Here is a 17,804-nt window from a genome sequence, read left to right as displayed (position 1 = left end):
CACCAGCCAAAATATAATATCATGCAGTTGGAAATTGAACTATATGGAGTTTTATCAATATTATGAGGAAGAATATTGATAAAACAGGACAGAAAGAGCAAGAAGATCACTCAGAACATCTCTGAACACTTGGTTCCCCAGATGGAGTGAAGAAAATTAGTTCAAGTTCGCAGCTTATGAGGAAGCACAGGGGTATTTGGAAGACATTGCCTTCAGACAAAGGAACTAAGAGCTACTGACAAAAGAATAGGCAAGCCTACATTTGTAGTGTCAATATTATGTTGCCTGTCATGCATTAATTTAAGAATAGCTAATCCATGCTTTAGAGGTTTTACTCTCTACCCCATAAATAGACAGGATCAATAAATCCATATTTACTCTGTTGTTCAAATCTTTTGAACAGAGCTAGGGTTTTGAATGAGACTTACTTTTTGTTTCCAGTTTAAATTACATCACAAAAATGAGCTTCCATCTACTGTTTCATATATTGTATAGATTTAAGAGATTTAACTGTACCACAAAAATTTGCCAAAGCGTTTTAAAAACTGTGTTTCAACAGGACTTTGTAGTTTACTACTTAGTTTGAACTGCTTGGTGTAAAATTTTTCAGTCTTTTATGCATCTATCTTTTCTGCTTCTACTAGTGTTATCCCTGTGCCTCTAAGCATTGCTAGACAAGGAAATTAATAATATTAATTACTTAATCATACTATGTTGTTTCTTATTTTTCCCCAATCCTAATATTATGACCAAATATTCCAGACTTGTCTCTTTCTAGCTAATGACATTTTCTTATGATTTTTCTTCACTGATAGTCACCCTTACAAAGAAGCATAATCATCACGGGAGAGAAGCATCTTTTCTGCTTTCATTAAGTACATCTGAGAGCACCCCACTTTGAAATCCTAGGAGTAAAAACATCAGTGTTGAAAGGCAAAAAAAGCATCCTGTCTTTCAGAGAAGGCTTTCTTTCAGCTACTGACTGCTTGTTCCAGATTAATATGAAGAATAAATGAAAGAGCATGCAATTTTTAAGCTCTGTAAAATACAGGCTTGTATATATTTTTATATATAATGGAACCCTACTTTTTTTTTGTTAATATGTTTCATATACTGCTTAATATTTTCCCAATAAAAATTACCCAAACCCACATGTATCCTATGCATCAAAATATTTTTCATTCCTAGTATACAATATTAAGATTTTCTGCAGTTTTTGAGGATTTGAGTGATGCATGACAGTGTTTTTGTATTGTGTGCTAATATCATTGAACATCAGAATAACTACTGACCTTTCTAGCAGTGGAAGTATACAAATAACCTATTTTTTTGAAAGAATGTCATCCTCTTTTGATCACACAATGATCACATGATTTACATGATTTAAAAAAATAAGAAAATAACCAAAACAAAAAAACAAACAAACCCAAAACCCAAGAGAATAGCACCATTTTATATGTTCAGTACTAGCAGTATAAGCAAATTCTTTAATAAAAGGTGCTTTTTTTTGTTAGTATAACAGTATCAAAGAACAACCAGAAATTCTGTGCAGTTGGTTTAAAAAAAAACATATGCACAGAATTTCTGCTTGTAATTTTGAATTACTTTTTAAAATAACAACAGGTTTGATATAAATACATTATTTCTTTCAGCTCCAGGTGTGTCATCCTCAGCTACCAAGTTCACTTTTGATGACAATAAATAGAAGAGGAAAATCGTTATTTTTGGTGGCTGTTTTCAGGTCTCAACAACTATCTCTTAAGCAATGACTAGTTGAGACAGAAAGCAGCATTAATGTGTTCCCACAAGAGCATCTAGTTCTGACTACTCTGTGATCCACCTCAGTTAAAGCAGACAGTCTTTTTCTTCTAACTCAAAATCAACTGCCAAGACTTCATGACACATGTATTTAGAAAAGACATCTCTTTTTAGAACTTACAAAAGTATTACAAATGGATTCTTTGCCTTCTTGTACCATATTTAAAAATTTTGCCATTAGTTTATCTCTCTTGAACTCAGAAGACTAGTGCTGAGATAAAACAGACACACAAAATTGGGAGTTCTGACTAATTGCTTGTCAGAATTATTTGTAGCAGAAATGCAGCTGTTCTTGATTGTATAGTTTCATTTTAAAAGATGAATTGAGTTGTCTGACTAGTTGATTTCCCCTAGTGACTTTTTTCAGGAAATGTTTTACGAGCAAGATCATGTAGCAAAAAAAAAGTTAAAACAGGAATTACAGATGAAGAATAGATTTGTCATGGTCCCAAGAGGTTAATTTAGTTCTGTATAAGAACAAGAAACTAGCATAAGAAAGTACTTTAATTTCATGAAGTCTTTTTTAAAAAATATTTTTAGTTCCCCAAACTGTGCCCCTATTTATCTAATGAGATATGGCAGATTCAATATGCATCACCTACTTATAGCTGCATTTTTACAGTAGAGCCATTGGCTTCCAAATTCCAGGGGGAATTGCAAAATAGTAAGCTGTAAAATAGTGAACTAGACAAGTTGGAAAATTTAGATTTAGACTCACCAGAGAAATCTGAGTAAGTGAGTGATCTATATAGCCACTGACTGCAAAACAAATTCTGTTTTTTCCTCTGGTAGACAGTATTTGCTGCAGCTGACAAGAAAACATGCTGTATATTTTATCAGCTACAAAAATAATACAAAAAAAATCCTTCTCAATAATTTTACTTTCCATTAACTAACTCATGCATTGTTGTTGTTTTCTATTCTATAGTCCCAGGTAGTAGACCCCTAATCACTTTAGAGACTTCAATTTGGAGTCTTGGTTACCAAATGGAATCCTCTGTGAGCGTTTCAGGAAGGACCTGCAACTCATCTGTTGATAGGCTACCTTTGCTCCCCACAAACTCTGTAAAATGCCATTTGACTAGAACATTCTAGAAGATCAATAAAATCAAATACAAGCAGAGCAAAGAGATACACTCATATTAAACTGAAGATTTTGCTTTGCAGCCTAAACTTTAGCCATCTTTTAATATCTTCTGAATATATAATTCAACTTTCTTGGTGAAAGAAAGCTTTTTTTGCCACAGAACCATTAGCATTTTCTAAGAATACTGAGAAATTTTCTGCATGATGGGTAGTTTTAGGGTTTAGGGGCTGAATAAAGCAATATATCATGATGAAAAAAATGTAAAGAATAATATTTCCTCCCCCCCACACACAAAAGATAAAATTTCATCAAGCTGATTCTTCTGTTTGATTGCCTTGAAAATACTAGCTTCTGCCTTATGCCCCTGCAATAGAAAAGCCCTGGATCTTCCTCTTCATTAAGTTGTAGTAAAAAATAAGTTTTTGCTGCTTCATTGTTTGAGATATTGTATGTCCCAAGGCAGTCATATAAACAGTCCTAAAAATCTAGAGTCTTCAGTTCTATTTGGCTGGAACAGGACAGACTTGTCCTGTTCCTTGTACCTGATCATGATTCCTGCATAGTGCAGCCAGAACCTGAATTGCAATTACTCAGCCACCCATAGGCATGTAGGTGGAAAAAAAACGAAACCTTCTACTACTACATAGCACAGAGTACAGTTGTCTTTGAGTAGAGAAGGGTTCAGTATGTGGAATCTAATATAAAAAGGGTCAAGTTCTTGAATCAAAAGTTGTGTATGCTCCAGGTCATGATGGTTGGCTTTAGGGCCAGCTATCTTCAAGATATCTTGTCTAAAAATACTTGAACTCCTTTGTCTATAACTCACTAATATCAATTGATTAAAAAAAAAAAAAAAAAAAGAAAATTAACACCACCATAAAAATCCATTAACTTCAATTAAAAACACTAGAAATATTAAGAATATCTGCTGGGGTTAAAAACTCTGTTAGAGTTTTTTCTCTGTTCATTCACTGGTGCAGTGGACCTGCTCCCTTTTTCTTTGTATTAATATATTTTCTGCTTTCTTTGTAACAGTAGCTCACCCTACCTCATAAATAAAGGCATCAGGGAAGCATAACAACCCAACCAATTAATATGCCTAGTGGCTAGTCTGTCTAGGACCTATGTATAAATAAGAGAAAGAGCATCATCTAGTGAATGATTTGGGACACATAACTTCAGCTTCTACCTAAAATTACTCCGTAGGGGAGCCTCTCTGCCGTTCAGCAGTATGTCAGTCTCCAATCTCACTGTGATTAAAGTGAGCTGGTATGAAACTCCCCTATGTTTTAAGGCAATGCATGAAGCAAAAATCTTCTGCAATCTTAACTCTGCATTTCAGTTTCAAAACTGTGTTTTCAGATTTTTGATTAGTGGCTACCTAGGTTTAAATATGGGACAGGGGAGTTATTTTGGGGGATTTTATCCAACAACTGCTGAAGTATGACCTGGTGGTTGCCTAATGCTGCTAGGCTAAGAGTAACCAAATAGTATCAGTATATTACCTCCACATGATATGTTGCAAAAAGCCCCTAGAAGCAAACCCTGCATTTCTGCTGTCAGAAAGAACCAATTTCAAAGGAGAATTGCACTTTAACCTGGTTTTGTGAGGTCCTCACTCATGCACAGACATCAAACCTATCATTCCTGTAGTTGCTTCTAAGACTCTAAATGCCTGATGAGCTTCAGATCATGTGTATTTAATTATTGAAGAACTGTTTTGTTCATTGACAGAGAAATGCTGCCTTTTCCCTTGATGTACTGTAGTCATACTTACAGTCATACTGTGACCTCATACAGAACATGAGAAAGTGCATAGGAATTTTTACATAAGCCATGAAAAAATCATTATGCAGACACAGTACTGATCTTTTATTCCTTTTTCTTGCTGTTGCTGTCATTGTTTTCTCTCTACATTTTTGGCTCAATCTCTTGTTTCTTCTGAATAATTGATTTTATGGTATCAAATAATTCCAATGTATCTTCATTTCCTTCTTTTCCATTTAGATGCTCTTATATTTTTATTGTTGTCTTTCAAAATACTAAAAAGTTTTTTTTTTCTTTACTTTTCTTTTTCCTACAGCCTTTAGTATTAGCCAAATACTACCAACAAGTACTGCTCAGGGATGCTTGGAATAACAATAAAAACAGGAAAAGAAATCTTGGAAGAAAGGAGATAAATGCATTTTGATTTTCTGGGTCCTGTAAAGTTTCACCTTTGCTTACATTTAATGCTCCGCAGGAAAATGTGTTTTATTCCCAGAATCTCTACAAGTATCTCTACACACAGTGAAGCTTCTGGCTAACATTCTAAGTGTCTGGCCTTCCAAACCGGTATGTAAAGGACACCTTCAAAAACTAAGGTCCTTGTCAGGTCCTACTTATGTCTAAAACATGTTTTGTTTGACTGCAAGAAAGTATTATTCCATCTCTGCCATTGATTGTGGATATGGCTTATTTCAAATGCAAGTGTTTTGGTATTATCAAGAATAGGTAAAGAAAACCAAGATAGTGCAGTGTAATTGTGGGTCAGATGAATTGTTTATACATGTAGTGCTATCATATGAAAATAATTTTAATGCCTGAGTGTCACATTCATATTTTCTGAAAAATTCCTTCACCCAGAATTTTTCTCCTGGGAAGCTAAGAAGCCACAGAGGAAAAGGAAAACAAATTCATATCTCATTTGCTTCTCCTGTGTTGTGCTCACATGTGGAATTTGTTTGGAGATTGTTTATCCAGCAGGTGATTATTTCATTGGTTTCTGCTGTGAATTATTTTGACTTATTGCCAGCCAGATCAAGCTGTGTTGGGGCTCTGGAAAGAGTCACGAGTTTTCATTAATATTATCTTTTTAGCCTTCTGGAAGTATTCTTTCTGTATTCTTTAGTGTAGCATAGTTTAGTATTCTTTAATATAATATAATATCATAAAATAATAAATTAGCCTTCTGAGAACACGAAGTCAGATTCATCATTCCTTCCTGCCACAGGGCACCCCACAAATATATAATGTTTGTCATGTTTATCGTCTCAGCTTCAAGTGTCTGTCCATAGAAGTGCTTCAATTCTGTCCATAGGAATGGTGAAAAGGTTATGTTTGATTTTTTTTATGTGATAGTGGGGATTTGTCTGGTTTTTTACTGTTCATTTTTAAGAAAAATTCAAGGATCTTAAAATTTAAGATTTACAATCTTTTAGACTGACTGGATCTGTCAGTCTAAGTTTGTTTACTATGTGTTCTCTTTCACGTATTTAGTCAAGCAGAACTGTTGGGCCTATGTCTCATTTAGTTTTTCTAGATAACATCAGGTTGGGCTAAAAAAATCTAGATATAACTTGCAAATAAAAGTAGTTTTCAAGAAATACATTCTGAGATTGTTAATATTGTATCATCAATCTTTTAAGAAAGGAAGTGAAACTTTTTGTGTCTTTTCACTGTTTTCTGAAAAATACATTGTCACATGTACATCTGTGTTTTTACTATAAGAGTTCATAACTTAGCTCATGCTTCTCTGAAGCAGAAAGCTCACAGAAAATGCACGATATATTTACTTCAATTTTTTTTTAAGTGGTATGATATCTCTCCAGGAACATGACATGCAGCTCAATTGAATCCCTTATGCTCTGCATAGCTAATGGTGAATAGTCCAAGTGATTAATTAGTAAAAATGTCACAGGCCAAGATTTGCAATTCCAGATAAGCCAAATCTGAATATTTAGGTGTTCTCAGCTACTTAGGCATTTGAAAATGAGACTTGGACTCCTGTGTCAATTACATGTTGCTGTTTAATTTTTCCTAAATATTTTAAAATCTTTTGCCTAGAAACAGTGTGCAGTTTTTATAAAGTATATATTTTTTTACCTTCTTCATCAGTATTTTAATACATTTATACAGACATGTTGAAAGAATACTGAACTTCTTTAAAATACAATTAGTTTATTAGAATTGTATGTATTCATTACATAGGAGGAATATCTAGTTTAATCAGTAATTGCTGGTATTTTCTGTATTTCATATCTGTCACTGTGCTCACATGGTTTCTATATCATTACTTTTTGTTATGTCTACTGACTACATCCTGACAAGCACGATTGTCATTTACTCATTAAAATTAAGAAAAAAATAATACAGTAATGTATAATTCCCTATCATTATTTCAATCTTCACACTGAGTTTTTAGGGACTCCCCTAAATGAAAGAGTTTTTATGGTGTTATAAAAGGTTCACAGTGTTTTTTTCTGGTTAAAATATCAAATTTTCCTTTGTTGGGAAAACAATGGGATATACAGGTATGTCACATAGTTCTTTATATTTAATGCAGTATCCTACAGCATTATTATGAAACATGTAGACAAAACCAGATGAAAACAACAAATTTACCTGCCAGAAGGAAAATAAGTAAATTGTAGTAGTTTTTTCTATTTGGAAATATTCTCAAAAAGTCTATATAATGCATCAAATTTCTGAGATGAAACTGAGTTGCATAATAAAAGGTACAACTGAATTCTGGGACACAGAAATGCAAGTGTTTGCAGCTACAACTCTAGAGAAATTTTTGGAAGGTTTATGTAGTAGCTCCTTTCAGGAGTTTCTTACCACATTATAGTAATTATAGTATTGGAACACAACACTGTGTGAATTTAGATGTAGTATGACACCATAAATATTTAGTTTCCCAAACCTAATACTTTCTTAAGAAGCCATATGTCTTTAAAAAGGAAATAAATGTTCAATTTTTATACTTAATAATCATGACAAAATTGAAACACAAAAGTGTTTTAGGGTTGGACAATCCCATAAGCATATTTTTTTGTTTTATCCTGTTTGATCTTCTCTTATTAGAGCATTAACTTGCAGGTGGCTACATGATGCAGATGTAGCTGTTAAGAATTTTGTGTTGGTTTCTATCTTTCAACCAGTGAACCTATGACTAAAATCAAGAGAAGGAGTTTTCTTTTATCCTTCTGTCTTACTTAAAACTTAGGGCTTCAGAGTCTATCAGAAGTACACAGTAGGTGCACACGGATAGTGATGGGAATTTCACTGCTTTCACTTCCAATATGCCCACAAGCCAAAGGCTGTGGTCTAACAGAAAGCCAGTCCAGAAGGAAAGGCAAGATAAACTCCCTCCTGCCAGCCAGCAAAAAGGTGAGTCAAACCTATTAACTTATAGAGCAGAAACATTGTCCTAGAAAAACGTTACTGTCTTAGATGACGCAGTCACCTCTCAGCTGAAGTTCCTCTGCTGAAGTAGGTATGAAAAAGTAGTGACAACTGAGTGAAACAAAACTATGTTTTGTCATTGCCAGACACAGCTTATGACTATGTATCATTATGGGTGAACTTTGTCTAGAAGCATTTTTGATTTTCTGCATACATATATTAAAATAATCTGAAAAAGGAAAAGTCTTTGTAAAAGCTGGGAAGAATAATGTAAGAAGCAACACATGGCAGAATTTTTTATAAGTAGAGAAAGCAGGGGAGACTAGGACTTGTTCAGATGAGTCCTAGTACAGTAAAGAATTCATAAAAGAGAATAAAAAATAAAATAGAGAAAGGAGAAAGAATAGAATGAACAATCATCCTCCAGCTCTATTTACATAGACTTAGAACGAGTGCATAAACCTTGATTGAGATAATTTTTAGGACAAAAGCTAAACAATGAAACCTCAGCCTCAAGGAGGCTATAATCCTAATAACATTTTTGTTATTAAAAATATTGAAGAAAAGAACATTCCCAGATATTGTATGTTTCTTCATGTGGAAAAAAAAATCACTTTTGCAAATATAATGGATTTTGTGGAGTATCAAACTTTGGATCTTTCCCTCAACAAGAAAAGAACAGTAAGATCAGAATGAGATTTTTGCACATTAGCACACATAGGTAAAAATATGTAATGACATATTCATGTCTGACTTCTGAAGGTTCAGACAGTTAAGGGGGTTAAGGTCAATTCTGCCAGGTAGCTTAGAGGACACATCTCATCTCCTCTTCCTCCTCCTAGTCCTTAGGTATCCCAGACCTTCAAAATTCTAGGTGCTTCCTCCATGCTCCCTGGATTTATGTTCAAAACTGTGTTATGAGCAGAACCAGAGCATATCTTATATACAGAACTATGGATTTACCAGTGATACTGGTGGCATTATTATGGCTCATATTGACAAATGGCAGAAGTCATTACTTTCCGAGGCAAAGATATGCAACACACCAGTAAGCAAAATTGCTCAACCAAAATAAGAGGGGAAATTATTCACACAGTTAAATTATTAGTAGTGTACTTTACAGATGTCACTGTTACCTGAATTTCTTTCTCACTGTTTGGTCACAAATGGTTTCGTGATCCCTCAGGCAAGTGCAGGTGAATGGAATCCATAATGGTCTGTTAACTACATATTTACGGTGGAAACTTCTTCAGGTCATCTTCAAATTTTTTAAATTTTTTTTCTTCTTTTTTATGTTGGCGTTTGCCAATATGCATCTTTTCCATTTGGTCTGCAATTCTATATTGTAAAAGTGCTTTTCTTATCATTGCTTGCTTGACCTTTGAGAGAAATGGTACAGGAAAGTACTGTCATACATTGTATTGGTAAGCATTAGCTCAAACAATTAAGCATTGGATAAAGCCATTTAATAAAACAAGTTTGAATAAGTGCAGAGATTAATAATAGTGAACAAGCAATCACCATTTTGTTTTTCAAGTCAACTTTAGCCACACAAGTGTTTCATAGCTAGTGCAATAAAATATTAAAACAAATCAAGACAATTCCAGACTTCAATTTTACTTTAATATGTTTGGCACCTTCCCATGAGAGTACAGAGTTTCAGGGAAGAGATTTCATTTGAATTCACTCAGACTTGTGTTCTGCTAGTAATATGTGATATTCTGTCCTAAAAATTAAAAACAAGTGGATGAAAACTGTCTAGAGAAATCAAGATTTACCCATAGTCTTTGGTGGGAATTGCCATTATAGAGGAAGCCTCAATGTTCTGGAAAGTTTCTGCAAATATTTCATTTGAGTGTGACATATTGTATCATCATCTGGACTTTAGTATAATATAATCAAATAAGCATTCTTTTCTAAAAGGCCACTGCCATCTGGTGATTAATGCCTGTTAAAAGCACAGTGATATTTCTTGTCAAGTGAGACTTTTCTAAATCAATAACACTTAAGAAAGCCCATCTATTATAAATAACAACTTTTTACTTATTCAGTGTTTTCATTGCATTGAGTTTGTTGCAACTTTACTTACCATTTTAGCAAAGCTGGTCTGACATTCCTAACATCCTTGCTACTGCATGCATAATTCATTGTAAGCAAACAAGTTCAGGAAAATTAATAGTGACAACCAAAGCGCCAAGACCATTTGATCATCTCTTTTGCCTGTACATATCCAGAAATCTTTCTTAGAGACTAATGTAAACATAACATGGTATCCTATGCCCTGAGTTTATCCATACCTATTGCATCTCTGGAATAATTTGAACTCTCTAAATAGGTTCTCTCTCTGACTTTCTGGTTCCTAGAAAGAAGCCATTGTTGAAATATGCATTTCTTAATTTGTTAAATTTCTTAAATCTGAAAATACATGGAATTTCCACAGGTTGGTTGTTTGGGTTTTTTTTCTTTTTTTTTTTTTGTCTGTTTTTTTTTTGTGGTTTTTTTGTGTGTTTGTTTGTTTGTTAGTTTTGAAATATTGACAGTTGTATCTTTAGTTCAAAAAGCAGTGAAAAGATGGAGGACAAAATAGGAACAGGAAACACTTCCAAAAATCTTAAGATGCTGTTTAACTGCTTTGTGGTTTTAATGGAGGTCTTAACCCAAACAAGTTTGGTAAAAATGGTTCATCTGACAAAATCTACCGGGGTTTTTGGAAAACTATTTTACGAAATACAAGACGACAGACAACTAATAAGACACAAAGCACCAGGAATCCAAGACATCAGTGAGCAACTACACTAGAGGCAGAGAGTTTGTAATGGAGTGAGTAATGAAGAATCAGTAGTGAGAGTGAGAACTACAGAAGGGTAAAATCTGTTTTTTACAACCAGACACTTTTCACCTATTTTTACATTGAAATGAGTTATTAAGGAAGGAATGGTGCCAGCAACGCACCATCTGCAGTTCTATGTCTAAATTCTCTTTGCCCATAGGTTCAGGTCATTACTCCATTTAATAATACCAACAATCACATGGTCTCACAGATTAGAACATTAATCACTAGAGAATATGTGTAAATTGCTGGATTTATTTCTATTTTATTATGATTTCTGGGCTGTGGCAAAGTATTTAAGCTAATATACTTCACCCAGAAGTGTATTCCTAGAAAAGAACAGATGAATAGCAAATTAAGAACTTTAACCCTTCAGAAGTATACTTCTGTATATAAAATTGCAAGTGTATAAAATTGTAGCACTTTTATTCACTTTCAGTTCTTTAAGTGAAAAGAATGACATGCCAGTATAGCCTGCATGCATATACACATATGCCTGTATTTGACGTGATATTTGCAGCTTTAGAAAACAGTATGAAAAGTGCTTCACTATAATGAAGAACAAACAGCAAAACATTCACAAATATCAACTTTAAAAAGAGCTTCTGGGGTTACATATTTTCATTGAAATATCCATCTATTCAGCTGGCTTGTTTGTTTCTTACTTTTGAAAAAAGCAACCAATTTTAGACTTGATTTGGATAGCCAAGTGAACATTTTATGACTTTTTAGGAAAACACTACTTTCTATAGTGCCTCAGAAACTTTTACAAGTATCATGCATTTATTTTCTGTTGTGGTTTTCAGGGTAGCTAGGACTTGGGTGAAGGGAAGGAGAAATCTTGATTCTATGTTTCAGAAGGCTGGTTTATTATACTATGATATATATTATATTATGATATATATTATATTAAAAAGACCACACTAAAACTATACTACAAAGAACAGAGAGAAAGATTCATCAGAAGGTAAGACAGGAATAGAAAGGAAATGAGTAACAAAGTTCTGTGACTGCTAGAGAGTCCGAGAGCTGCTGCTTCCTTGATTGGTCAGTAAGTAGAAACAGCTCACATTGACCAATCAAGGAAGCACCTGTTGCATTCCACAGTAGCAGATAACAGTTTGTTTACATTTGTTCTTGAGGCTCTCTCAGCTTCTCAGGAGAAGAAAATCCTGGCAAAGGGATTTTCATAAAATATCATAACTACAATTTTCTGATAATTCTTTGCATAATTTATATGAGGCATATGAGGCATTTTTTACACTTGCATCATTAATTTGACCTTATTCCAGGAAAGCATCTCTGATCATCAATAGAGTATATCTGTCACACATACAGTTTCACTTGAGCTGATGATAATTAAATAAATGCACTTAGCATAATATAGAAAGCATGACATAGTGTTCATATTGCAGAATAACTTATTTGTTAGAAATTAGTACAAACTTCTGGAGTTTGGAAAAAAAGGCAAGTGCAATACTAAATTTTATCTGAGTAAAACTGCTCAGCTCTTGTCCCTGACACAGACTAGGTTTGATCAGATGCATATCCTGCAGAGGTAAGCCAGTGCTCCTATCTGGCTCCTTAAGAAAAGATTCAATTTGCTATGTTAAATAAGAAACAGAAAATATGGCAGCTTTGGCAGGCAGTTAGTCATACTACAGAACCATGCATACTATTTAACCTTAATTTTGAGGAAATAGACAACAGCAGACCAATCCACGGCCAGTGACAACTGAAGCAACAGATGTGTCCAAAAGACATGTCAAACTGTTTGTGATAGTCTAAAAAGGAAAGAGGGAATCTAGGTAGCAGACCACAATGCAGGGTGAGAAGCAAGAGGGACGAATGTTTTGTCTGAGAGAGGAGTCTTGCTTTATCTTTTCTGCTCAGCTCACCAGCTCCCCTTTCTTAGGAGTCTTCATCATCTTTGCATGACAGAGGTACCATCACAGATTTTATTTCTTCATATTGTTTTATGCTCTCCATCACTACCACCCACTTTCCATTCAAATTACATTAATGTCTCTGTTGGCTGTGTCAGAGATTTAATAACTGTTCACATTACAAAAGATGCTCTTAAAAGGTATTTTTACTTCTTTTTGTTTAACTAGCTGTGCTGGAAGCTGAATGAAAAAATGGTTCAATTGATCAATTTTTAAAAACTATCTTGTCACCTGGTTTTCAATGGCAAATCGATGTAGCAGAAATAGTATATATAGTAATGGTAGATAGACAAAACTCAATCAGTGACAGCTTAGAAACTGAAGTTTACCAAAATGTGGGTATGTCAGAGGGACAAGAGTGTGTGTATATATATATATATATATATATATATATATATATATATATGTATATATGTTATACATATATATGTATATATATGTATATACATATATATATATATATGCATATGTGTGTATATATATATATCCCCTTTTTATCCACATAATATATTGAGCTCTTTGTGATTTGATTAGGTATAAGATATAGGGAGCTTCTTTAAAGGAATATGCTACTATTTCATTGTACTAACAAGTAAAAGGCTAATGATCATTCTCTACTGAGTCTCTCTACTACTTTATTTCAGGTAACATCTGAACCCAAGCAAAAAATTCCATATATGTTTGTTTCTGAGGGGACTGAAGTGGAATATAGGAGACCTAGGTGGAGTATTTTTTGGTTTTGTTTTATGAGTTTTGTTTTTATGAATTAGTTATAAAGATCTTCTGAAAATAATTGATTGTCATCAATAATTCTACAGACTTTTTTACTTAACCCAATGTCAAATTTATATCCTTTATATTCAAATTATTTTACAGAAAACACTTCTGTTTCATTTTGCTTTATCTTCTCTTGCAATAAGGGTATAGAGATTTGGCAGAAACTATATCCCCTTGCCTTACATATAGTTCTCAGGAATCACAAGGATTGGGTGTGGCTGGGCCTAATTTCAGATTATAGCCAGTTCATCACTACCAGTCTGGTTGAGTTTAATAAAACTTTCACAATCACTGATTCATCAATCATGCAGGTTACAAATCCAATACATAAGGTCTGGCCAAGTTCCATGAGAGTTTACACAATCCAGATTCATTAATAGTGCAGTTTATTGAAGCAACAGAGCAGCAAATATTACTAATTATTATACAGCAGCCAAATTGATTGCTATAGAAAATTCTATGTATAAGATATGCTTCTTCCTTTTGCTGAAATCGTATTTCCCACCAAGTTTCTAAACAATTTTTTTGCATCTTCACGTTCAAGGCAATTTAGTTTTCTTTAAGTGTCACTGTATTTTTCATCCTGGCTCTAAACCAATGAAGAAGAATTTGCATCAGGGAGATATCAAATGCTTCAACTAATCTTACAAAAAGCTCATTTTTAATAACATTCTTAAGTTATTCTGGAAGGATTTTCCCCACGATGTAGGCAGTTCTTTCTTGTCATCTGGAGCTCTAGTTTTTCGTCACAGATCTGGGGGAAGAGATGGGGCAATGCAGAAGCTGCAAGCTGTTGATGGAAAATACATAAAGGCTGTAGCTATTTTCTACAAATCAAACAAATTTTCTTTATGCAACAAGCCTTTCAAGATCAGCTGGCCACTCAGGAGGTTAAGTGAATTAATTGTCTAGCTGTGAGGGAAATGAGAGTTATCTATGTTCCCCCATAACCTCCCACACCACTGAAGGGTCTGCTTTAAATAACAACTGCCAGGGTTTTGGTTGGGTGCTTGCTCATCCACTGAGGCTTCTGATTTGTTTATGATTCTTTTGCATAACGTTGTTCAAAATATCACTTGCACATCATTTTGTTTCTCCTTAGTTGATGGTTAAAATAGAAATTAATATGATAAACAGGATCTATAGAGCACTGATAGAGAGCCCTGCTATTTTAGATGGACAGAATTAATTTAATATGATTTCTGAATATGAAGATACATGAAATCACAGTTGAAAAGAAGAACTCCATGAATTTAGATTTTTTTGTGACACAAAATAAACAGATGACTATCATTACCAGTAGGAAAAAAAAAAAAAAAAAAAAAAAAAGAGGAAAAATACTTTGGCAATTAATTCCATAAAATAAAAAAGAAGATGTTAGGATTAATGAGTTATAATGTTGTCAATCACAAGCATTTTTGGTTGTACTACATTTATAGAAGTTTCAAATTATTCAGGCTGTGCAACATAAAGTATTTCCAGAAGTATGCTCAAAATATAATAGTCCAGTCCTGGCTAATCAAGTAGTTTGATTAGCCATGCATTATAGCTTATTAAATGTAGGACATAAGTTCCTGTAAAACATATAAATCACTTTTTAAAATTATATTATTTATTTATCCATGCTTAACTGCACAAGCCCAAAATTTTTGCATTTACCAAAAACAATGACCTATTAGTTTTTCAGCATTAAAGGTGAAATGAAAATTCTCTGCCTACCTGCATTAAAAGTTCTGTCTTCAGATAATAATCTAATCTGCAGAGGTCTGACAGCTTTTATGGAAATGATCTTTTAGACAGAATTTGGTGCTGTGCTGCTACACAGCTGCCTTTTGTTCTTTTGGATGCAAACAAAAGTTCCACTACTCGGTGATAATGAGACTGGATCAATCAGAAGTTTGCCTGTGCTCAGTGAAGTTCATAGTTTTCTGAACTTACACGACTTTTTTCATCCTAAGAAATAAAATAGCACTAATATTTTGGATATATTTATGACTGTCTAATGCTTTTACACAGAAGCTTAATCTGATATGCGAAGGCATCCTTTAGTAGAATAGACATATTCATGTTTTTTTAAACAGCAAATGATAGAAATAGCTAAACAAAACCAGTCATATGTCAGAGATATATCTGGCAACCAGAAAAGGCTTAGAAAATGATTTTTAATGTTGTGATTCGGAGAATTACAGAATGAATAATTAAAAATTTAAACATTTGACTTACAATATGGCAACTAATTTGTTAACTCTCTTGAGTTTATCAAGTAAAAATCAGTTTTTAATTTTAATCAGTTATAAAGAAGCTTTACAATTTTTCTTGAAATCAAGCATGGCTAAGGTTTTCAGTACTGAATTTTTTAGATTTAGTGTCCCATCATAAGTATCTGAGAAAGCAAGGACTTCACATAGTTCTGAACATCCTCTCCACCAAATAACATTACAGTCTTGGCCAGCCCCACTCCTGCTGATCTGGCCCAAAACCAGGACAAGATACAAGGTTTTCTATTCTGAAAGCAAGGTTGGAAGCAGGCTATGAGCTTTGAAAAATGCAGGATAAAAAAAAAAAAAGGAAAAAAAAAGACACCATTTAAATGATAAAAAAGTCTGGAACAGATGTCTCAGCCACTTCCAGCCATGTTTCTTTCCAAGACACCTTATATTTTAGGCTGAATCTTAATAAAATTAAAGAATGTATCACCATTCTACTAAGTTAATGAAAAAAATTCAGCTGAAATTCAGCTTTTTGTAGTGAAATTAGGGATTATGTCCTGTTGGTGGTGGGACTTATATGTATTATCACTTTATATTGTGAATTCAGTGCTAATACGAATAATAAATTGCTTAGTAATTTATTTGGTGCTTTCTTCAAAAAATATGCCACATTTAAGAAAAAAAAATGAAAAGGTAATACTCTGACTTTCTTTTCAATGGTCTATAATAATAAACAGTAGGTCTTCAGCTGCAGAATGGGATCTAATGCCATGCTCAAATACTAGCATATAAATACTATAACATAAAAGAAAATGACACATCATGGGTTATTGCTGGCTCATTGACTCAAAGAAAGAAAGAGGGGATATTAATAAAAAACAGTGATGGTTTAGGCAGGAGAGCGGCCAGGGAGGGGGAAAGTATACAGATAGATAATGTCCAGGAGAGATCTAACATTGAAATGATTGCCTTCTGCCTCTAATAAGAAAATTTGGTCTGTGACAAGAACAGTCCATTTACTGACATGACCTCAATGGGCTTCTTCACGCTTCTAGCTGTATTAATAAGACAAATGAGAGGCAGAGAAACTATGACTGCATAGTCAAGCAGATCACACCTGGGTGCATGTGCCAGATTAAAAATTTTCACACTGCCTGACTAAAACAAAGGTCAAAGTTCAAGAAAGTCAGTCAAGAAAATGAGGGGATTATAGCTCAGGATGAAAAGATGGGGGAGAACAGGGAGGTATGATGAATGCTATTTTACCAGAGGAATTATAAACAAATGTAGATTTTTTTATAAAGTACTTAATTTTCCTTCTTTTCCCAGGTCATTTAACAAATGGAAAAAAATGAAGTATGTTTTGAAATTACACTTCTCACCTCATAATTTAAGGTATGTGACAAAACAATTACTGAGTTTGTTACATTTCCCTCAATACATGAAAAAGAATATATGTTTTGAGATAAGTTGGAGAAATGAGTGGAGGACAATACCATCTATATTTCTCAAGGACAGGAAAGAAGAACAATTATGACATAGAAAAACTGTAACTGTTAAAACCTTTTTAAATTATTTATGCCAAATTAAAATAATATTCATAACATAATGCAAATATTACATGCATTTTTGCAAAAATCAAATGAGATTATTGCTGTCTCCCATTTAGAGATGGAAACTTTAAATCAGAAAGAAAAAAAAGCAGAGAGAACATTGTTTTCAGCTTATTCATCAAAAGCAACAGACAAGAATCAGTGTATTTATCTTATGTTGCAAGATTTTTGTAGTTGAAGACATGCTGCAGGGGTGGTGGTCAGAGCTGCTCAGGTGTACACCCTTTTGCATGAAAGTCCAAACTAATAAAGGAGATTTTTGAAAAGTTCCTCAGAATAAACAAAACTATGCTAGAGTGAAAAAAATTATCAGAAACAACAAAGAATTTCTTAAAGAAACTATATTAAAAGCACAGC

Source organism: Motacilla alba, chromosome 2 (genome assembly GCF_015832195.1).
Source record: "Motacilla alba alba isolate MOTALB_02 chromosome 2, Motacilla_alba_V1.0_pri, whole genome shotgun sequence".
NCBI classification, from domain to species: domain Eukaryota; kingdom Metazoa; phylum Chordata; class Aves; order Passeriformes; family Motacillidae; genus Motacilla; species Motacilla alba.
This window is presented reverse-complemented; position numbering follows the sequence as displayed.